The following is a 23,552-nucleotide window of genomic DNA, read 5'->3' as shown; positions in this document are numbered from 1 at the left end:
TAACTTATGGTATTTATAGCAGTGTTATTTTTAATAACAAAATATTGGCAATATTCTAAATGTCTCTCAACAAGAGGATATTAAATAAATTGTGATACAACGATACAACAGAATACTAGGTAGCCAAAAAAGGATTAATATGGGAAGATCTCCAAATTATATTGTTATATGGAAAAAGTGCACATGGTATGCTAGTGTACATAAGCATATTTATTACATATATGTGCAGACACATGTATAGCATATGCATATATAAAATGGTTGTATAGGTGATCAAATGTTTTCAGGAGGGTACACAAGAAACTGGTATTATTGGAGCTTTTAGGAGGGAATCAGAGGGCTGTGGATGGACATGAGAGGAAGATTTTTGTGCCTTTCCATTTTAAACCAATTATTTTAAATCAGTGTATTTACTTTTTCAAATGTATATAAAGAAAAAAAATGGCCGCTGTCACGTAGAAGCTGGTCAAGTGCCTGGAATAGAAGCATCCATGGTGGACCACAGCAGAAAATGAATAAGATACATTTTGTGGATAGATTCGCATTTCATACACTTCTCTACATTTGCTTCTTCTTTTATCCCAGGACTTTTAACAAAGTACTGTTTGAACATTCCAGGTTTGCCTCTCCAAGACGAAGGACTTAGCTCTCACAATAACAAAAATACTAAAATGCAGGCCCTGCCTTGAAGGAGTTCCCAGTCTCCTGAGCTCAACAGACACCTAGAATACCTTGCAATAAATTAGTTTGGATAATCTATTGCTATGCAACAAGGCCCCACAAAACTTAGTGGCTTAAAACAATAATTTATTCTTATCCCCTTCAGCACTGTGGGTTAACTTAGTGTTTTAAAACAATATTTATTCTTATCCCCTTCAGCACTGTGGGTTAACTTGGTGTCTTAAAACAATATTTATTATTATCCCCTTCAGCACTGTGGGTTAACTGGGATCACCTGGGATGCTTTTACTTAGGGTCTTTCATGTGGTTGCAGTCTGAAGTTGAGCCATCTGAAGGCCCAACTTGGCTGTACATCAAAGATGACTTCTTCACTCACGTGTCTGGCTCCACAGCTGGTGCTGGCCCTGTGCTTCTGTCCGGGTAGCCTCTCCACATGGCTGGTTTGGCTTCTGCACCGCTGTCTGTCATCAATGGTAGATGACTTCTCCCAAAAGCTTCAACCTCAGAAGCCACGCAGTCTCTTCTGTTGCATTCTACATGTCAAAATCAAGTCACAGGTCTAGCCTGGATTCAAGGGAAGAGGGCTACACAAGGGAAGAAATGCTGAGAGGCATGGTTGATTAAGGGGTCGCCTTTTGGCTACCACAAGCTAGGTTAAAGACAAGCCCAGGTGCAAAGGCAGCCCAGAACTTGACCCTGTCTCAATGTCCGTCTCAGCACTTGTTCCAAACTGGAGCCTTCTCGTGCTTTTGGGAAAAAAAATGCATCTTGGGAAGTTATTATTAATGACTTCAAATTTCATGCCTAAGGAAAATGAGGAAACCCAGCCAGGCACAGTGGCTCATGCCTATAATCCCAGCACTTTGGAAGGCCGAGGCGGGTAGATCACCTGAGGTCAGGAGTTTGAGATCAGCCTGGCCAACATGGTGAAACCCTATCTCTATTAAAATACAAAAAATTAGCCAGGCACAGTGGTGGATGCCTATAATCCCAGCTACTCCAGAGGCTGAGGCAGGAGAATTGCTTGAACCCAAGAGGTAGAGGTTGCAGTGAGCCAAGATCACGCCATTGAACTCCAGCCTGGGCAACAAGAGCCAAACTCCATCTCAAAAAAAAAAAAAAAAAAAAAAAAAAAAAAAATGAGGAAACCAATCAGAAAGATTGTAAACCTTGTTTCTTTGTTTTGCTGTATTCAGCTCCAGCCCACAAAAAGCCACATCTCAGAACAAGCTTTATGCAGTTTCTTCAACTGAATAGCTCCTGAAATACAATGGTAGAATTCAGGAAGCCCCATGGATGGCATATGGGGAACTTCTGGGTATCAAGGTCACACCCTCTTCACTCCACAAAGACACACACATGCACAGCCCCTATCCGACGAGACTCACTTTCTCAACCTCTTATCCATCCTGCTCTCATTGAAACTCCACTCTGCTGGGTTCTTGCTCTACCAAAAAAAAAAGGGCCCAAATAATCAACAAGAAAGTTATAAGAAATCTTTAAAATACTAGTGAGACTCATCCTTGGTTTCCATCTATATAAAGAGAATGGAATATAAATAGAATATCTTATAGAATTAATAAAAATAACATCTTTTGAATACAATTTAATGGTATAAAGCGGTGATCACAATATACTGTTAACTGCAAAAAGAAAAGACGCGAAACTGTTCACAGTATTTATACATACAGAAAAAAAGATTAGTAGAAAATACACAGAAAATACTAACAGTGATTCTCTCTGGCCGGGTGCAGTGGCTCACTCCTGTAATCCCAGCACTTTGGGAGGCTGAGGCAGGCGGATCACCTAAGGTCAGGAGTTTGAGATGAGCCTGACTATCATGGTGAAACCCAGCTCTACTAAAAGTATAAAATTAGCTGGGCGTGGTGGCAGACGCCTGTAATCCCAGCTACTCAGGAGGCTGAGATAGGAGAATCACTTGAATCCTGAAGGCAGAGGTTGCAGTGAGCCAAGATAGCACCACTGCACTCCAGCTTGGGCAAACTCCATCTCAAAAAAAAAAAAGAAAGAAAGAAAATACATAGAAAATATTAACAGTGATTCTCTCTAGTAAGATTATGGGAGACATTTACTCTTAATACACATCTATATTTTGTACAATGAATGTAGAGTCCTTTTATGATGGAAAAAACTTTCATATATGCATATGCATCCACTTTTGGTCTTTTCTCTCAGAATGTCCTTTCCCCATTCTGACATTAGCACTTCTCTCTCAACTTGGGTCTGAACTGTCAGCTTGACCAGGGGCTGTTGGGACAGCAAGCAGGGTATCCCAAAGGCCTCCATCATCCGTGGCACGGTGACAGTCTCCTGTGTGGATTCTGCCCTGCCCCTGGATTTTGGCATAGAAGGGCTGGTTAAAAATTTGAGTTAGGGACCGAGAGTGGTGGCTCATGCCTATAATCCCAGCACTTTGGGAGGCCAAGGTGGGCTGATTGCTTGAGGCCATGAGTTCAAAACCAGCCAGGCCAGCATAGTGAAACCCCATCTCTACTAAAATTACAAAAATTAGCCGGACATTGTGGTGCATGCCTGTAGTCCCAGTTACTCGGGAGGCTGAGGCAGGAAAATTGCTTGAACCCAGGAGGTGGAGGTTGCAGTGAGACTAGATCATGCCACTGCACCCTAGCTTGGGTGACAGAGTTAGATTCTGTCTCAAAAAAAAAAATTGAACTAGCTGTGAATATGTGTGCAGAGCTGGGACAAGGAGCTGACATGTGAGGAGAGCTGCTAAGGTGGAAATTCGAAAAGAGGCATTTGACTGCTGAGAACAAAGCCAAAGGAAGATCAGAAGACACCGGCAGAAGCCGCCTTTGAGGGCCGGGCGCAGTGGCTCATGCCTGTGATCTCAGCACTTTGGGAGGCCAAGGCGGGTGGATCGTGAGGTCAGAAGTTCGAGACCGGCCTGGCCAATATGGTGAAACCTCGTCTCTACTAAAAATACAAAAAATCAGCTAGGCATGGTGGCAGGTACCCACAGCTACTCTGGAGGCTGAGGCAGGAGAATTGCTTGAACCAGGGAGGCAGGGGTTGCAGTGAGCCAAGATCACGCCATTGCACTCCAGCCTGAGTGACAGAGCAAGACTCTGTCTCAAAAAAAAGCCCCCTTTGGGAAACATTCCAGGTCTTTCCCTATTCCACACTCTCCTGCCCAAAGCTTGTGCAGTGCTGACCTCCTGCACCTCACAAGTGGCAGCTTTTACTGTTGTCATCATCATCATCACCACGACCCAACCTAGGATATTTTGCATTATATCTCACTTAGTCCTCTTATCCGGTAATATGAGGATTAATAGAGATGAGAAAACTGAGGATGATGAAAGTTAAGTAACTCACCTTTGGTCAGACGTTGTATTAGTCAAATGGACCAACTCTGGGACCAGAGAGAAAAGTGTTGTTCCAAGTTGTGCCGTTTTCTGACTGTGTGGCCTTGGGCTTGAGCCTCAGTCTCCTCACAGGTAAAACAAAGACGATAATAGAACCTACCTGGATTCTTTTCCCGTAGCTGCTGCAACAAATTACAACAAATGTACTGGCTTAAAGCAACACGCATTTTGTCTTTTATAGTTCTGAAAGTCAGAGGCCCAGATGGAATGTTACGGAACTGAAATCCACAGGGCTGGCTGGTTTCTTCCAGAGGTTCCAGGGGTAGATGTGATCTTTGCTTCCGCCTTCTGAAGCTGCTCCCAGCCCCTTCCTCCATCTTCAATGGCAGCCTCTTCTCTTCTCCCTGACATCCTCCCTCCCTCTCATAAAGGACCCTCATGTTTACATTTAGCCCACCCAAATCCAGAGCAATCTTCCCATCTCAAGATTATTAATTCAGCCAGGTGTTGTGGCTCATGCCTGTAATACCAGCACATTGGGAGGCCGAAAAGGGAGGATCACTTGAGCCCAGGAGTTCAAGACTAACCTGGACAATATAGCAAGACCCCTGTCTCTTAAAAAAAAAAAAACTTTAATTCTATTATATCTGCAAAGACCCTTCTGCCATCTAAGCCAACATACTCACAGGTTCCAGGGATTAGAATGTGAACCTCATTGGGGAGCTATTAATCAGCCTGAGAAGGTTGTTAAAAGCATAAATAAGTTAATATACAGGGAGTGCTAGAGAATATTATCTGATACAAAATAAATGCTATTAACAGTGTTCGCTGTTGTGATTAATAAAAGTCACACACACACACACTAAGTGGTGTGGCTGAACTGAATTCTATGCCAGGCAGAAGCCCAGAATGTCATAGAATCCATCAAATCCCAAAATTGGGGGTGAGGGTAATCCCAGAAGGGAGAAATTGTGTCTGATTCTACAACATACCTAGCAGCATCCATCTAGATTCCTTAGTGAGGAAGTTCCCAGCGTTTACCAAGTCAGTTGGCTTTGACCTCAACTGAGAAGATAGCACAAAATGCCACAATGATCTTTGAATGACAGAAGAAACGGAACTGCTCAGCTTTGATCCGGGCCCAGTTTCTGAGATGTGAAACAGAAGCTGAGCTGTAAATGTAAATAGAACTGCAAGTCATGTCCTCAAGCTTCAGTGTTTTTCCCACTTTTTGAAAGTGAAAATAGGGGGCCAAAGTGGCTCCTGCCAGTTGTCCTGGAGCTTGAGGAGGCGAGGCTATGCGTTCAAGGCCAACCTGGGCAACTTAAGTACCTCTTATTCACTAAATTAGTTCAACCATTGTGGAAGACAGTGTGACAATTTCTCAAGGATCTAGAAATAGAAATTCCATTTGACCCAGCAATCCCATTACTGGGTATATACCCAAAGGACTATAAATTGTTCTATTATAAAGAAACATGCACACATATGTTCATTGCAGCCCTGTGTATAGTAGCAAAGACCTGGAACCAACCCAAATGCCCATCGATGATAGACTGGACAAAGAAAATGTGGCAAATATACACCATGGAATACTACACAGCCATAAAAAACAATAAGTTCGTGTCCTTTGTAGGGACTTGAATGAATCTGGAAACCATCATTCTCAGCAAACTGACACAAGAACAGAAAGCCAAATAATGCATATTCTCACTCACAGGCGGGTGTTGAACAACGGGAACACATGAACTCAGGGAGAGGAGCATCACACTGGGGGCAATGTGGGGTGGGGCTAGGGGAGGGACAGTGTAGCGTGGGGAGGGTGGGGAGGGATAACATGCGGAGAAATGCCGGATATAGATGAAGGGGGAATAGAGGCAGCAAACCACCAGTTTATGTATGCAGCTATGCAAAACCCTGCATGAGCTGCACATGTACCCGAGAACTTAAGGAAAATTTAAAAATTTTTTTTTTAATGAAAGTGAAAATAGACTTTCATTAATTTCATTCCATCACTTGGAATTTCTAATGGCTTTGACATTGTAAAAACAACTAAATTGGAGCCTTAAAACATATATTACTGGGAAGGCAGCCTGGTGAGATAGAAGGAGAGGAGGACTGGGTTGGCAGCCACCAGCCCTGGACTCCACACCAGGCTCTGAACCAACATCTATTGCAACCAAGAGTGGGCCCCTCCCCTCTCTGGGCCTCAGTTTCCTTGCTAGTAAAATGAAGGGAGTGAAATCCCCCCAAGTTCTGACATCAGATCATCTGTTGGTTCATTTCGTCTGAAATTTCTTCCCCTTTCCCCTGCTCTCTCTCTTTCCACCAAAGTATCAACAGATTCATTTTTTTTCTTCATTCAAGGGAAACACCTTAATTTGAAGTCACTCACTATTTCTAACTTGTACAATAGATTTAGCTGGTTGGAGTAGATAGTGGAAGACGCAAGGATTCAAGTTCTGGCTCTGTTATTTACTAACTGTGTGATCTTGAGTGAATTACTTAACCTCTGTTTCCTCAGATCTGTGGATAAGTCCTGCTCACAGGAATGTTGTGAGGCTCACATAAGATGATGCATGCAAAGCACTCTTACATGCAAAGTGCTTAGTAAACAGGCATTAGTAGGAGGAGTGGCTGCTGCTGTTGTTATTTCGTTTATTTGGTGGATCTCCTAGATCCTACATATTGGTGATTTTACTAAAGGCATTTTGAAAAGATGATGGAAGAAAGGAAGGAAAGAAAGAAGAAAGAGAAAGAGGGAAGAACAGGAAATCAAACACCGCACGTTCTCACTCATAGATGGGTGTTGAACAATGAGAACACATGGACACAGGGAGGGAAGCATCACACACTGGGGTTTGTTAGTGAGGGACAGCAGGGGATGGGGAGATTGGGGAGGGGTAATGTGGAGAGAAATGCCAGGTATAGGTGATGGGGGGATGGAGGCAGCAAACCACCTTGCCATGTATGTACCTATGCAACAATCCTGCATGATCTGCACATATATCCCAGAACCTAAAGTACAATTTTAAAAAATAAATAAATAAATAAAAAGAAAGAGCTGGAAGAAGGAATGGGAGGGGAGAAGGAAAGAGAAAGAATTCAACTACTGCCACTAAATCGCCCAAGATCAGAGGTATTTCATCATAAGGAAAGAAAAACATCATCAGAAGCTGTAATTTTTGGCTTTCAAGAAATTATATTCATTTGAAAAGGAATGTTGAACTTGTGCCTTCTTAGAAGAAAAAAAAAACAGCTTTCTGAAGAGTTAGGAGACAATTTTACATAAAAATTGAATTTGTTGAATGCCAAAAAAGTGATTGGAATATTTGATTTCATCCAGCAAATGTGCGAGCAACGGGCCTGAAAGATTTTCACTCAACTTGCTGACAGTGAATTTGGCTACAATTGAAATGGGCAGAAAAAAGCCCAAGTCCCTAATGGCCTCTGGCTGGCAGCCGATCAAGCAGCAAAATGATGTCAGCCACTCAGTGATGTGCCTCAAAGCCCACCTTGGTCCTGGCTTCCTCTTTCAGCTCCCGGCACACACAGGAACTCTCAGATGGTACCTCCCTTCCTCATAGAGAACGAGTCTGATCAAATCCATACTGAAGATGTTCTCTCTCCAGAAATATTTGTATTTCATGGGTTCTTGTTTAATTTTAAAGCTAATACCAGTTTATTTAAAAACAATTTGATAAGATGAGGATAAAAAGAATCATTTCATTTCAATCACCTGACCCTCCCAGTCCAATTCCATGAGCCAAAGAGAACTGAAGTGAATATTTCAGAACTAGGAAGATACTTCTTTTAATACAGAGAATATCATTTCAACCCAACTGGTTGCAGCATACATCCCAGGGAAATTCTAACATGTCCCCAAGTGTGCCCCTAGACAACTGTCTTAGTCCATTTGCGTTGCTAGAAAGGGATACCTGAGGCTGGGTAATTTGTAAAGAAAAGAGGTGGCTGGGCACGGTGGCTCACGCCTATAATCCGAGTACTTTGGGAGGCCAAGGTGGGCAGATCATGGGTTCAAGAGTTCGAGACCAGCCTGACCAACATAATGAAACCCCATCACTATTAAAAATACAAAAATTAGCTGAGTGTGGTGGCACATGCTGGTAATCCCAGCTGCTCAGGAAGCTGAGGCAGGAAAATCGCTTGAACCCGGGAGGCGAAGTTTGCAGTGAGCCGAGATTGTGCCAATGCACTCCAGCCTGGGAGACAGAGTGAGACTCCATCTCAAAAAATAAAAAGAGGTGTAACTGTCTCATAATTCCGAAGACTGCATCAGAAGCATGATGCCAGTATCTGCTTCTAGTGAACACCTCAGGCTGCTTCCACCCATGGCAGAAGGGGAAGGGGAGCAGGCATCACATAGCAAGAGAAGAAGGAAGAGAGAGGTGCGGAGGAAATGCCAGGTTCTTTTCAACAATCAGTGCTCATGAGAACCAATAGAGCTGGAACTCACTCGTTACCACAAGGACAGCACCAAGCCCTTCATGAGGGGTCCACCTCCAGGACCCAAACACCCGGCAACAGGCCCCGCATTTAATGTTGGAGATCAAATCTCAGCATGAGATTTGGAGGGCCAGCTATCCAACATCTGATGCCTGAAAGACTACAAATACAGCGAAAAAGAGGAGGGGCCCTTGCCTGTCAACCTCACCTCCTGAAAATCCACAGTGAGCACTATCCTACCTAAGACTCAGAAATTGTGTAGTGTTTTAAAATATATGTATATATTCTGTATAACAAGCATTACCCAAAACATTCAGAAACCTTAGAACCCCATGAAACACACTTTAGAAAACACTACTAGTTAAAATTAAACACTACTAGTTAAAATCAAAAACAGAACAAGACTACTTCCTACAACAATTATTACCCTTTTCTGGATTTTTTTTTTTTAGCCAATACTATAAACACATGAAATGGAAATAAGAATTGGACATTTTAGAATGGCATAGAGAAAAATGCATTGCTGGCTGATATTTTGTTTATCTACAAGTTACAAATAATAAGCTCTAAAACTATTAGAATTCATAGGAATTCAGCAATGTAGCTAGAATACAAGCTAACTTTTCAAAATAATAGATTCTCCATAGCTTAGCAATAACCACTTAGAAAAGTTAAGATATTTAATCACAGTAATTATTTTTAAGAATTATCTAGACATAGTTTTAATTTAAAAAGTTAACATTTCCACTAAAAAGATGAGACTGCAATTTATGAGTAATGCTCATGGAGAAGGTAATGCTTAAATAAAGGAATTAAGAATGGTGTGAGTTGCCTGTAATCCCAGCACTTTGGGAGGCCAAGGCGTGTGGGTCACTTGAGGTCAGGAGCTCGAGACCAGCCTGACCAGCATGGTGAAAAGCTATCTCTATTAAATACAAAAAAAATTAGCTGGGTGTGGTGATGTGTGCCTGTAATCCCAGCTACTTGAGAGGCTGAGGCAAGAGAATCACTTGAACCCAGGAGGCGGAGGTTGCAGTGAGTCAAGATGGTACCATTGCACTCCAACGTGGGCAACAAGAATTAAAGAAAAAAAAAAAAGAGTGTGAGTTTAAGGCAGCAGAAAAATACATTTTGGAGCAAATCAGCATTTTACTTGAAAAATGTTCCTCTTCCTTCTGACCTCGGTGTTCACTTAAAAAATCCTCCATCAGCTCTTTACAGTTAATGCCTTATCTCTCTAGATGCTTTCAAGATTTTTCTTTGTCCTTAGTCTTTTTCTTTGCCTTTAGTTTTTGATTGATGATTCTGGTATGGATTTCTTTGGGCTTATCTTCTCTGGGCTTCACTCAGCTTCTTGGTTTGTGTTTTGCCAAATTTGGAAAGTTTTCAATCATCATTTCTCCAAATCTTTCTTCAGCCCATACTTCCTTATCTCCTTCTGGAACTCCAATAATACAAATATTAGATCTTTTGCTCTGTCCCACAGATCCCTGTGGCTCTTGTCACTTTTTCTCCATCTGTCTCTCCACTGTTATTCAAATCAGGTGATTTCTATTGTTCTGTCTTTAAGTTCACTGATTCTTTCATCTTTTATATTCATTCTGCTATTGAATGCACACACTGAGTTTTCTATTTCAGTTATTAGACTTTTTAGTTCTGAACTTTTCATTTGCTTTTCCTTATATCTTCAATTTCCTTCCTAAGCCTGTCTTTCATTTGTTTCAAACATGTTTGTAATTGTTTATTGTAGCATTTTAATGATGGCTGCTTTACCACCTAATTTCTGTGTCATCACTGTGTTGACATCTACTGATTGCCTTTTCTCATTCAAACAGATTTTCCTGGTTTTTGGCAAAACCACATTTCTCAGAAGGACACTGTATGTTAAGACTCTAGATCCTACTTAACCTTTTTTCTTTCTTTTCTGTAGGCAGTCACTCCATTTAGAGATAGCATGAAGGCCAAAGTGGGAGTGAAAGCTCATCTCCCGGCTGGGGCCCGCGGACACCAGCAGAAACTGAGCACACACACTCATCACCTCATTGCCACCAGGTTCAGGTGTAAGTTCACTGCCTCCAGGTGGGGCCAGAAATGCAGTTCCCCACTCAGCCCCACCAACACCATGGGGTTGGCGTGTGCATAGGGAGCAGTTTTTCTTTTCGTGTTTGGCTGGAATCAGGCAGGTTTTGTCTTCTTGCTTGGTCCTTTGGCTAGAGTAAACAGGCTTTTCTTGGGGCTTTTTATTTTTTTCTGTGCCTGTTAATGGTTTCAGGTTGACACTTCCCCCAGCTTCCCATCTAGAATATAAGGGAGGCAGAAAGAAAATCCAGAGTAACACAGGAACGGAAAACCAAACACCACATGTTCTCATTCAGAAGTGGGAATTGAGCAATGAGAACACATGGACACAGGGAGGGGAGCATCACACACCAGGGCCTGTCGGGGAGGGATAGCATTAGGACAAATACCTAATGTAGATGATGGGTTGATGCGTGCAGCAAACCACCATGGCATGTGATACCTGTGTAACAAACCTGCAGTATCTGCACATGTATCCCAGAACTTACAAGTACAATAATAAAAAAGAAAGAAAGAAAGAAAACCCAGAGAATTCACCACCGTGTCATTCTTCAAGTCTCAAGTTTCCCAGCCAGTCTTCTGGGCCAGTCTGTGGAGGAAGACACATGCAGACAGCAGAGCAGCCTGAACACCCTGAGAGAGGGAAGCCATCCCTCGACAGGAGAGGTCGGGGCCTCCCTAAACACAGGAACAAATTCAGACACTGATATGTTCCAAGTAGCCTCAAACATCTTCCTAACAGGGGCTGTGGAGTCACAAAGTGCAGGTCAGCCAGTCTTTCCCGGGGCATGCATACAGATGCTTCACTGACATTTCATTTTTTTTTTCTTTTTTTTAACAGTTTTAGTGATACAATTCACATCACATACAAGTTTCCCAGTTAAAGTGTACAATTCAATGGCTTTTAGCATATTCACAGAGTTGAGTACCCATCACCACAATCAGTTATAGAATATGTTTATTAACCCAAAAAGAAACCCAGCACCCTTTTGCCAGCACCTCTCCAGGGCCCTCAACCACAGGCGACCACTAATCTACTTTCTGTCTCTAAGGAGTCACCCATTCTGGACATCTCATATCAATGAAATCAGATAGTTCGTGGCCTTTTATAGCTGGCTTCTTTCATTTGACATCATCTTTTCAAAGTTCATCCATGTCGTAGCATTTATCAATTCTTCATTCCTTCTTATAGGTGAATAGAATTGATACCCCGTATTGTTTATCCATTCACCAATTATAGATAGATATCTAACTCTATGTTTACCATCTGAAGAACTGCCATACTGTTTTTGCAAAGTGGCTATGCCGTTTTACATTCCCACTAGCAGTGTATGAGGGTTCCAGTTTCTCCACATTCTTGCCAACACTTATTATCAGTCTTTATCACTGTAGCCATCCTAGCAGGTGTGAAGTGACATCTCATTGTAGTTTTGATCTGCATTTCCCTGGTAGCTAATAATGTGAGCGTCTTTTCATGTCCTTATTGGTCATTCTTTGGAGGAATACCTATTTAGGGTCTTGTCCACTTTTTAATTGGTTACTTGTGTTTTTGTTGTTGCCTTGTAAGAATTTTTGATATATTCTGGAGACTAGATTATTATTAGATATGCAATGTTCATTCTACGGCCATACCACCCTGAGTGCACCTGAACTCATCAGGTATGTAATTTGCAAATATTTTGTCTCGCGTATTTTTACTTTCTTTATAGTCTACTTTGAAGTACAAAAAAAATTAATTTTAATGAAGTCTAGTTTATCTACTTTTTCTTTGTGGATTGTGTTTTTGTTGTTGTATCTAAGAAACAGTTGCCTAACCCAAGGTCATAAAGTTACTCCTAGGCCGGGCACGGTGGCTCATGCCTGTAATCCGAACACTTCGGGAAGTCAAGAAGGGTGGATCACCTGAGGTCAGGAGTTCGAGACCAGTCTGACCAACATGGTGAAACGCCGTCTCAACTAAAAACACAAAAATTAGGTGAGTGTGGTGGTGCACACCTATAGTCCCAGCTGCTCAGAAGGTTGAGGCAGGAGAATCACTTGAACCTGGGAGGCAGAGATTGCATTGAGCTGAGATCACGCCTTAGAACCTGCGTCTTCTGTTGAGGGTTCTAAGGTGCCCAAAGCCTATGGCCCCCAGTGCTTTCCGGCAATAGGTGAAAATGCTCGCCATCAATGGCCAGACACAAAGGTAGGAGCTTGGATTGATGATTCATCACTGATTGATTAATGCATTTGATCAATGCATTAAAGTGCATGGGCAATGAAAAATGCTCATGCTGAGTGATAGGTGAATAAAAACCAAACTCGTGACAATTCCTGGCACATAGCAAGTGTACAAACAATTTGCCCTCTGTAGTTTGACTTCAACCATCTGAAATATGTGTGTAGAAGCAGAACTATGTGAAGAGATTGTCGTTTTTTCTATTTTGCTATAATTTCTATAGAAACCATACACATATAATCTATATATTCCAGGTATACATTTATGTATATAAATATTTTTTCACTAGACCACCAGGGATGTATATAAATATTTATGCTCTAATAAGCATGCATTGCTTTCATGAACTGCAGCATGATATGTTTACTATACTATATTGAAAAAAGCACTAGCTTCAGAGTATTTGAATGTTTGCTTCACCATTTACTATGTTTGTGGCTTTGGCTTTCTAAATCTCACTTTCTTCATCTATAAAATGGACACAATACCCACCTCGCAGACTTCTTCTGAAGATAAGCAATAATGAAAGCAGAGCACCTAACACGGTGTCTAACACACAGTAAAACGACAGCTAATGCTAGTTCTTATAATGGGAGAAAACCAACTTCCCTTGAAATTGATGAATAAGCAATGATGCCTGATCAATTCGTGTTTGTTGCCTAGCAATAGCTCTGCTCATCATCTCCTATTCATTAACTCAGTTAAGGTCTATGTGTTGAGTGCTGACTACACACCAGGCACCTTGCGTGGCCCATTAGCCCAGACTGGTTGTTGGATGAATGTTTGGACGTCCTTGGATGCTAAGAAGAGGACATTCAAGGCCAGGAAGATTCAGATGAGCAGGCACATTGCAACCGCAAGCTCCGGGGAAGGGAGAGAGAGATGTGAAAGCCACCAGCCGAGGAGAGGAAACACGTGCACCAAAGCCCTGGCACCATCCTCAGGTGAAAATTTTTAGGACCTAATCCCAGACCATCTACCAGGCTTTTTCTTCCTGCCTCTGTCGCTGATTGTTGCTCTACTGAACCACAAATACCCAATGCCAGTAGTGTATTAATCGGGACTGCATTTGGTTGAATGCCTCAAAACCAAAAATCTACCTTAACAAATTAGGAATCATTTGTCTCATGTAGCAAGACATCTAGAAGTAGTTGCCTAGGGCTAGTGCTCAAAGATGTTACCAAGGACCCCTTCCTTCTTTTTTCCATCCCTGTCAGCCCTAACATTTGGTTGTCAACATGCAGGTCATGGATGGTGGCTGCCGCATTCTCATCCCAGGCTGGAAGATGCAGATGGCAAAGGACCAAAGATTATGCTAGTGAACGCATGTCCTTTTTCCAATTCTCCCAGAGCACTACCTGGTGACTTCCACTCCCACCTTATTAGCCAGAATGGTGTCACATGCCCGCCCCCACCTGCAAGGGAATCCTGGAATTGTGCATTTTTTTTTTTTAGATAGATAGAGTCTCACTCTGTTGCCCAGGTGGAGTGCAATGGTGCGATCTCAGCTCACTGCAACCTCCGCCTCCCAGGTTCAAGTGATTCTCCCACCTCAGCCTCCCCAGTAGCTGGGATTACAGGCACCCACCATCATGCCCCCATAATTTTTGTATTTTTAATAGAGACAGGGTTTCACCATGTTGGCCAGGCTAGTCTCAAACCCCTGACCTCAGGTGATCAGCCCACCTCAGCCTCCCAAAGTGCTGGGATTATAGGCATGAGCCACCGCACCTGGCCTTAAGATGAGCATTTTTAACTGGGTCATTGCTTCCCCAGTGAAATCAGGTGTCCACCAGCAGTGCCTTCCACAGCTAAGTTGGTGATGATGCTGCTACTCCAGTGGCAGGCATGAGAAGTCCCCAGGAAGAGTGCCGAGGTGCTGGAAAAGCTCTGGGGTCACTATTTGGGGAGGAAGCCAATTTTGTGTTCTGGGTGTCAACCGACACCTCTCCATTAGAAGAAGGGGGAAGCTCCCTCTCATAATCAGGAGCTTCCAGAGGCAAAGACAAGGGGAGAAGAGGAGGCCAGCAATAGCCTTTGGGGAACAAGGAAGAAGGAGAAGAGTGAGTGAGGCCGGATGTGGGCAAAGATCAGCAATCCAAAACTGAAAAGGGAAAAGCCTGCTGGTGGAAGGGCCAGGATGGGAGTGTGAAAGAACCAAATACCCAGAGACTGAGCAGTTGCCATGGAGAGTGTGGAGTAAGCCCCTCCTCCTCTCCCACACGGATCTTCTGCAAAGGGCAAGTTGCTCATCCTATGGGCTGAGCTGTGTCCCCCCAAAATCCATGTGTTGAAATGCTAACGCCCAGTACCTCAGAAGGGGACTATGTTTAAAAACAGTCTTTATAAAGATGACTGAGTTAAAATGAGGTCACGTGGGTGGGCACTCACCCTGCATGACCGGTGTCTTCATGAGAAGAGGAAGTGAGAACACTGACAGGCAGAGGAGAGATCTTGGAAAGACGCGCAGAAGACGGCCATCTGCAAGCCAAGGAGAGAGGCTACAGAAGGAATACCCTGCCATCACCTTGATGCTGGACACTTGCCTCCAGAACCGTGAGAAAGTAAATCTGTTGTTGAAGTCACCCAGTCAAGACACTTTTCTGTGGCAGCCCTGGTTAGCGTTTAGTCTGGAGAGATGGTTGAGGCACTCTGAAGAGATTGTGTCTCACATCGGAATCTTTGTAGCTGCACAGAAACTGCTCAGAGTCAAACCCAGCAGCTTGAAGCAGAAGAGTAAGACTCCCTGGGAAGCCACAGAAATGATGAACATGTGTTGGGCTTATGAAGACCTGGGGTTGAGGAGGGGCCAAGGGGTCTCAGGGCCCTGGCCATTATCCAAGTTTTACAAGCTAAGGACACTGGCTGGAAAGAGAAGAGAGACATGATTTCTTCCTGAGATCTCTCTTCCCCTGAAACCTGGCCTAGGGGAGAGGAAGCCATTCTATGTGGAGGAGTGGCCCCAAATTTGCCCTCTCCCAGGCACCTCTGTCCCTGAAGAGAATCTTCCAAGGATCTGCTCTTGGCCAACTGCCCTGGGGGAAATGACTCCACGAGTTCCCCTCAGCTGCACTCCCCATTCTCCTCCCCGATTTATTTCATGCCACGCTTCTCACCATCTGGCATACTACAGGTTTGACATATTTATTTGTTTACCATTTATCTCCCTCCACTTGAAACTTCTGGAGGGCATGGATTTTGTGTGTTTTGTTCACCACCATATTCCCAGCTCCTAGAGCACAGTAGATGGTCAGCAAATATGTCACGTGAATCAATGATGTTACTTGCCAACAGCCTATTACGGAAAACTGATGAAATCTGTACACTCTGTCCCTAAGGTATTTGCCTTTTCACACAGGAATCCAGGAGTTTGGAGTAACTTGAAGGTTCAGGTTAATTGGGTTTTTAAATGATGGAATCTCAGACAAATTGATAGACTCATGTGGAAGATATCTGAAAGCAGACAGAACTTCCTGACCCTCTTCCAGTCACCCCATGGAATCTGCTACATGCTCCCTAGAGGTAGACCCCATGGGGACTCACGTGGGAGAGAAGGGAGCTGGGCAGGGGGAGTGTGGACCCAGGCCCTGGGCTCCTGTCAGGGCCCGCTGCACTGCTCCTTCCAGAGCTCACTGGCCCCATCCTCAGCCCCTGAGTGCACAGAAGCGAGCCTCTGCATTTCGAGTGGCTGAGATGTCATTTTGGGGGAGTTTATGGCGTTATTAATATGGAAATATGCAAGGTTCCACAGCAAGCAGCTTGCCCCTGTATTAATAATGGTTATTCACAGTCCAGGAGTCAAAGGCATTCTGCTTGGGTGCTCATTAAAACTGGCCCCATAAAGAATGGGAATAAGGCAGTAAATCAGCCGTGGGTCCAACCATCTCATGTCACTGGAAGTAGGGGTCTGTACCACCAGAAAGTGGGGTGACTATCTCAAATCCTGCTCACCAAGCCGTGTGCTAGACAGCCCACCCTCCCACCATCACCCATGTGCAAACTGGTCCCCCATTCTGCTCCTAAGGAGGGAGCCGTAGGTCCTGGAGTCACCTGTCATCTTCAGATACTCTCCAGCCATCACAGGTGACGAGAGCCGGGGAAAATCTGGAGTCAGCCCGGAAACCCTGACTCCAGCCCAGTTCCACTCTTCCCACAAGCCCTGCTGAGATCCCGGAAGTGCGCAGCTCCTGCATTCTTCCAGGGGAGGGTAAATGCTGATTCAGTCTACATTTCTTAAGGAAGACTGGGGGACTGTTTCCTTGACCTATCTCAGCCTTGAGGAAATAAATAGCATAGGGGTGCGGCTCATCGTTTACAAAAATGCGATGTCATTGATTTTCCTGATCTTCATCTTGCTACAAACTCCATACCTGTCAAGTCGTAACTCTGTGTCATGACGTTCGTTGTTATTATCACTGCTACTATCAATACTATTATTAGAGGGGACTCCTTTAATTGACAGAAACTTCAGCAGGATTACACAGAGAAGGAACCCCAAAATTCATAAGTTTCCAAATAATACTTGACCGTAACGTTTGGTTATCTATGGCTGCATAACAAACTACACCAGAATTTGGTGGCTTAAAATAATGATTTATTATCTCTTATGATTCTGTGGGTTGACTGCGCTTAGCTTCTTGACACAGCAGCTGGATCTCAAGGTGGCCCAGGCCAGGAGCGGTGGCTCGTGCCTGCAATCCCAGCACTTTAGAAGGCCAAGGTGGGCAGATCACTTGATCCCAGCAGTTAGAGACCAGCCTAGGCAACATGATGAAGGTACCATCTCTACAGAAGATACAAAAATTAGCTGGGCATGGTGGCACATGCCTATAGTCCCAGCTACGCAGGTAGCTGAGGTGAGAGAATCATTTGATCCCGGGAGATCAAGGCTGCAGTGAGCTATGATTTGTACCACTGCATTCCAGCCTGGGTGGTAGAGTGAGACCATGTCTCAAAACAAATAAATAAATAAAAAGGTAAAAATAAAAAGATGGCCCAAAGAGAAGCCGCAAGGCCTCTGAAGGTCTGGGCTGAGAAGTCACGCTGTGTCACTCCAAACACATTCTATCAGTCAAATGATGTCACAGAGCCTGCCCAGCCAAGAGGACAGGAAACAGCCCCCCAAACCCCCAGCCACTGATGGAAGAAACAGAATGTGCACCCAGGGATAGATCACTGGTGCCGTCTTTGCAGTCTATCGGCCTCACCTAAATAACCTTCGACAAAGCAGACCCACTCTCCACACAGGTGCCTGTGTATATACCACCTAGCTTACGTGGGCCTTGACTTTCTGACCAGGTAAATGGAGATGTTGGTGTCTTGTCTGACCAAAGATAGGAACCGAATAGGATAACCTGTTAAAATCCCTTCCAGCTGTGAGTCAGTGGCTTCTACTGTCTCACAGATGCTTTCAATTACAAATGATTTTCATACATCCTTTGAACTTCAGGACCTAAAAAAGAGGAAAATATCTGTTTTCCCTCTACCAGCAAATCTTAAACCTTAGACTGTGTTTAGTGATCTTTTAATTCCACAGTAATGTCAGAACCACCAAACTTACCTGAATTTGTTCCTCAGATTTCTTTTGGCATGTATTATTTTTCCATCCTAAAGGAAAGAGAAAAATTTGCGTCAAGCGTTAAATATGGGCTGGGCGTGGTGGCTCACACCTTTAATCTTTGCACTTTGGAGGCCAAGGCAGGAGAGTCGCTTGAGCCCGGGAGTTTGAGACCAGCCTAGGCAACCTAGTGAGATCACCGTCCTAAAAGTAAATAAATTTTAAAAGTTTTTAAGTTAAATATGAAGACCAGGCTCAGTGGCTCGCGCCTATAATCCCAGAACTTTGGGAGGCCGAGGCGGGCAGATCACGAGGTCAAGAGATCGAGACCATCCTGGCCAACATGGTGAAACCTCGTCTCTACTAAAAATACAAAAAAATTATCTGGGTTTGGTGGCTCACGCCGGTAATCCCAGCACTCTGGGAGGCCGAGGCGGGCAGATCACGAGGTCAAGAGATCGAGACCATCCTGGCCAACATGGTGAAACCTCGTCTCTACTAAAAATACAAAAAAATTATCTGGGTTTGGTGGCTCACACCTGTAATCCCAGCACTCTGGGAGGCCAAGGCGGGCAGATCACGAGGTCAAGAGATCGAGACCATCCTGGCCAACATGGTGAAACCTTGTCTCTACTAAAAATACAAAAAAATCAGCTGGGTGTGGTGGCTTGCGCCTGTAGTCCCAGCTACTCGGGAGGCTGAGGCAGGAGAATTGCTTGAACCCAAGATGCAGAGGTGAGCCGAGGTCGCGCCATTGCACTCCAGCCTGGCGCCTGTTGACGGAGTGAGACTGTGTCTCAAAAAAATATATATATATATATACATATATATAACTTTTCGAAAACAGAAAATTTTAAAGTATTACAAACACATTTTTTTTGACAATGTCTTGCCCTGTCACCCAGGCTAGACTGAAGTGGTGGGATCATAGCTCACTGCAGCAGCCTCTAACTCCTGGGCTCAAGTGCTCGTCCACCTCAGCCTCCCCAGTAGCTGGAACTATAGATACACACCACCACACGCAGTTAGTTTTTTTGTGTTTTTATTTTTTTGTAGAGACAGGGTCTTGCTATGTTGCCCAGACTGGTCTCAAATTCCTGACCTCAAGCCATCCTCCCACCTTGGCGTTCCAAAGAGCTTCCAAAGAGGTTCCAGGCATGAGCCACCGCACCTGGCCATAAACACAAATTCTTTTACACGAAATTCCAAATATTGATGAAAAAATGTATTCACATAGCCAAGCAAAACCTCCTATTTCCTCACATAAATCCCTCATCTCATGCTTCTCTGCACCACAGCTTGAGGCTTTTCTTTTGCTTTATCTTCACATAAAACGTCATCAAAGCACCTCATAAATTTGATTTGCAAATTCAACATGTCTCACACCCATAACCCTGTCCCTCTGCAAAACAGAATCTCGAGCAGCTGTTTTGAATACACCTCTAGAACAATGCCTGGAAGAGCTCATCAGCACCGGACATCATGAAGACAGCAAAACAAGACTAAAAATGAGAAGTGCATGAAACTGAGTATTGGTATGTACACGCTAAACACATAGCAGGGTCCTGATGTTAATCTTCAGTCCTTCCTCTTAAAGAACCAGTAAAAACTCTAAACTGACCGTCCCATTCTGTTCTTTTTCCACCTCTTCTCTACAGGGCTGCAGCTTCCTTTAAAATCAGGGTCCATGTTGTGACTTGCCAGAATCTCACAGGAAATCTCTGCCAACATTGTAATACAAAAATTCACCCGACCTACCAAGTACTTTATGCAACTGTAATGCGAAGGGTTGTTTCCTCCAACACAACCTGCTCTCAGTGTTTACGTTTTCCTGGGGATGGTTTCCCACTCTCTGCAGCTTCAGAATCACTGTGTTCCACCCACATTCGACATAAGAGAGGGAGAGTTTAAGTTTTGTCTTTCTTGCTGGCTAGTCAAAGGTGACTCCATATTAGGGCCCAGGGTGAAGATGCTTTCCTCTCTTGCACTGTCTCTCTCGACATCTTTTAGCCACTGTCATCAACCCCAACGTCACCATGATACTTCTGTGTAACAGCCCTGACCTACACCTTGAAAGAAGCTGCTCAACTCAAGACTTCATGAAACACATTTGTAGCTGCTGTCACAAGGGCTACATGAGCACAGAAAGTCCAAATCGCGGAATTTTTTTAGAGTTAACAGAGACTCTACAGATCAACTCCATCCCCCTCATTGTGGAAATAAAGAAACTGAGACAGTAGAGGAGGGGAGGGAGGAGAGTGGAGGGGAGAGAGGGAGGGAGGGAAGGAGAGGAGGGGAGAGGAAGGGGAAGGGGGGAAGGGGAGGGGCAAGGAGAGGGGAGGGTGAAAGGAAGGGAAGGGGAGGGGAGGGTGAAAGGAAGGGAAGGGGAGGGGAGGGTGAAAGGAAGGGAAGGGGAGGCAAAGTGGAGGGGAGGGGGAGGGAGTGGAAGGGAGGGGGAGGGGAGAGAAGATGGAGGGAAGGGGAGAGGAGAGGAGGGGAGGGAGGAGAGGGGAGGGGAGGGAGGAGAGGGGAGGGGAGGAAAGGCAGGGAGGGAAGAGGGAGGGGAGGGGAGAAGAGGGGAAATTCATTCATGTTTGCACAGTACAGAGAACAGAAGTTGCATCTCCTGACTCTTTAATGTCTCAAATAGGACCCATTTTGGATTTCAGACTTGCCACAGAGATGGGGCCACCAGTGGGGATCTCTCTCCTCTACTGCTCTCCCGCAGGCCCAAGCCTTCCATCTGTCATGGCCTTCTAAGCCTCCCTTTCCATCCCTTCCCTGGGCATGGCTTACAGGGGTCCAGTGAAAGTATCCACAGGCAGGGCCAGTTTCACAGGAACAAACCAGGAACAGTCCCACAAGACCCTATGTTTAGAAAGACTCTGCTTTACTTCAATTTCTGCTGCCACTGTCTTAAAATTCTTAGCAGTTTATTAACATACTGGAGACCCGTACACTTTCATTTTGCACCGGGTACTGCAAACTACATAGCCAGTCCCATCCACAGTACACACCACGTGAATTAATCGCCTTTGACTAGCTCGCAAGAAACACAGCACTTCAGAATCTCCCTCCCACCCTGAGTGTGGGTGGAACACAGAGCGATTACAATGCTACAGCAAACTCACCCACATTTCTCTTCCAGGGAGGGTCAGGAGGGTGAGCGAGAAGATCAATAAAAACTATCACTAAGCATCCTCCTTCCCTGGGCTTTGGGTTCCCGAAAAAGACCCTTGTCCCTATCTGAGTCCCAACTACCTATCTGTGAATATACAGCAAGTGCTCCCTTGGCCTAATTAACGAAACTCTCTGAGCCCCTGTTCTTTCTTTCCTCCAATTATAGAAGCCATAAATGCTCATTATAGAAAAATTGAAAAGTGCAGAAAAACAGAAGGAAGAAAAGGTCACCTGCCTTATTCAACACACATATTTTCTCTACAAGGTACATCGCAGCCTTACTATCTGAGTGTCATCACTGGTAACACTTTTGGGTTTTCCTTCTGGCTTCCTTCCACGCCTACACTTTTGCACATACGTAAGGAAAGACCACCTTCTTCCTGGCAAGAAAGAGTATTGGTAATCTTGGGAGCTCTGCTGCTGGTGGCCTAGAGAGCCAGATGAAGGAGTAGAGAAATAGCAGCTGATTACAGGATGGCACAAGAAGGTGGGCAGTGCCCAGCCACCATGGTTCTCACAGGCATTGCATGCTCTTTACATAGGGGTGGGGCTGGGGAAAAGAATCCAGAGCGGCAACCAGCCCAGCAGGTGACAGGGACCCCCTCCGTCCCAGCAGTGCCCTGCTCCTATCACAGTTCCTGTTGCAACCTGGATCTCAGGGGGTGGAAGTAAACAGGGACAAGAAATCTTCAGCAGCTTTGGGGATAAGATCCTCAAGGAGCTGAGTAGACATGGATCGTGGGTCATTTCTTTAAGCCATAACCCTCGTAGGCTAATGGGAAAGATAGCAGTGGCTATGACTAGCCTCCCTCCATGACAAGAGGAAGAGACTTCCAGGGGGCGCTGGTGGGGGTGGAGAGAAGGGAGGAAGGCACCGCAGGTTGTCATCGCCCCCACTCACCCCGCAGGCTGATGGCATTTGGGAGACGCCTGCAGTGTAAGGGGTTATCACATGGCATACAGAACTGCACATCCTAGCTTTCCACACAACACTGAATCATAAGTGATTTTCCATCTTGTGATAAAATCTTGACAAATACTTTATTGTTTTCCGTTACGTAGATATACTATATTTGGCACTACAGTGAACATCTTTGTAATTAACATTTTTCAGTATTTAGGATTATTCCTTTAGGCTATAATCTCAGGAAATAAATAATTAGATTCAAATATTGTACATTTTTTGGACACTCAGTACACTGCTTTCCAAATTAGACAAATTTACAATCCAACCAGATTAGATGAGAATGCTGCACGTGAGAAAACACACATATACACACATGTACATACACACTCAGTTCTCAGTATCCCTGGTAGTTATGCTCGATAAAGTCACTGCAAGCACTGAATTACAAATACTGAACTCACGCTCCTATGGGAAATACAGGGTTAGGTCTCTGCAAGCCTCTGCTCACAACGTTTTCATCAACCAGTCAATAACCTTGTTCTATGAGTGTTCTCTTTAAAGACACCTCATTTGCTACATGTTATTCATTCATTAACATTAACATTACAGCCAATAGCACTGTAGCGCATGACTAAGTGAAGCTTGTCTAACACATGCATCTTCTCTGTAAGGCACATAACAGCCTTGCACTTGGAAACCCTAGACAGCACTTGAACGCTATTCTTGGGGCCAATTTTAAACAGTGAAATTCCCCCAAAAAGCATACAAATGTAAAAAGTGTTAGCTATGTGTGGTGGCACACCTGTAGTCCCAGCTACTCGGGAGACTGAGGAGGGAGGGTCACTTCAGCCCAGGAGTTCAAGTCTGCAATGAACTATGATCATATCACAACACTCCAGCCTGGGTGACTGAGTGAGACGCCATCTCCAAAAACAAGTTAAGCCTGGAAGCAGTGGCTCACACCTGTAATCCTAGCACTGTGGGAGTTTGAGGCGGGTGGATTACCTGAGGTCAAGAGTTCAAGACCAGCCAGGCCAACATGGTGAAACCTTTTGTATTTTGTAAAAATACAAAAATTAGCCTGGCATGGTGGCGGGCACCTGTAACCCCAGC

The 23,552-nt window shown here is 44.4% G+C and overlaps 1 long non-coding RNA gene across 2 annotated transcripts; it reads right to left on the bottom strand.

Annotated features, from left to right (window-relative positions):
- Positions 1-897: 897 nt before the first annotated feature.
- On the bottom strand, positions 898-21,486 carry LOC135276948 (uncharacterized). Of its 2 annotated transcripts, none has more exons than XR_010344506.1 (5): positions 21,370-21,486; positions 18,356-18,402; positions 16,846-17,069; positions 15,187-15,660; positions 898-1,214 (listed from the first exon to the last, which is right to left on the bottom strand). It is a non-coding gene; the product is annotated as an uncharacterized LOC135276948 (long non-coding RNA). The 2 variants fall into 2 exon arrangements; XR_010344507.1 differs by having other exon boundaries at positions 21,386-21,486.
- Positions 21,487-23,552: the final 2,066 nt, after the last annotated feature.

This window comes from Aotus nancymaae, unplaced genomic scaffold, assembly GCF_030222135.1.
Source record: "Aotus nancymaae isolate 86718 unplaced genomic scaffold, 86718_ANA_hifiasm-v0.15.2.pri h1tg000029l, whole genome shotgun sequence".
Lineage (NCBI taxonomy): Eukaryota > Metazoa > Chordata > Mammalia > Primates > Aotidae > Aotus > Aotus nancymaae.
Note: the sequence above shows the minus strand (reverse complement) of the source record. Positions and strands in the feature narration are given on the sequence as shown.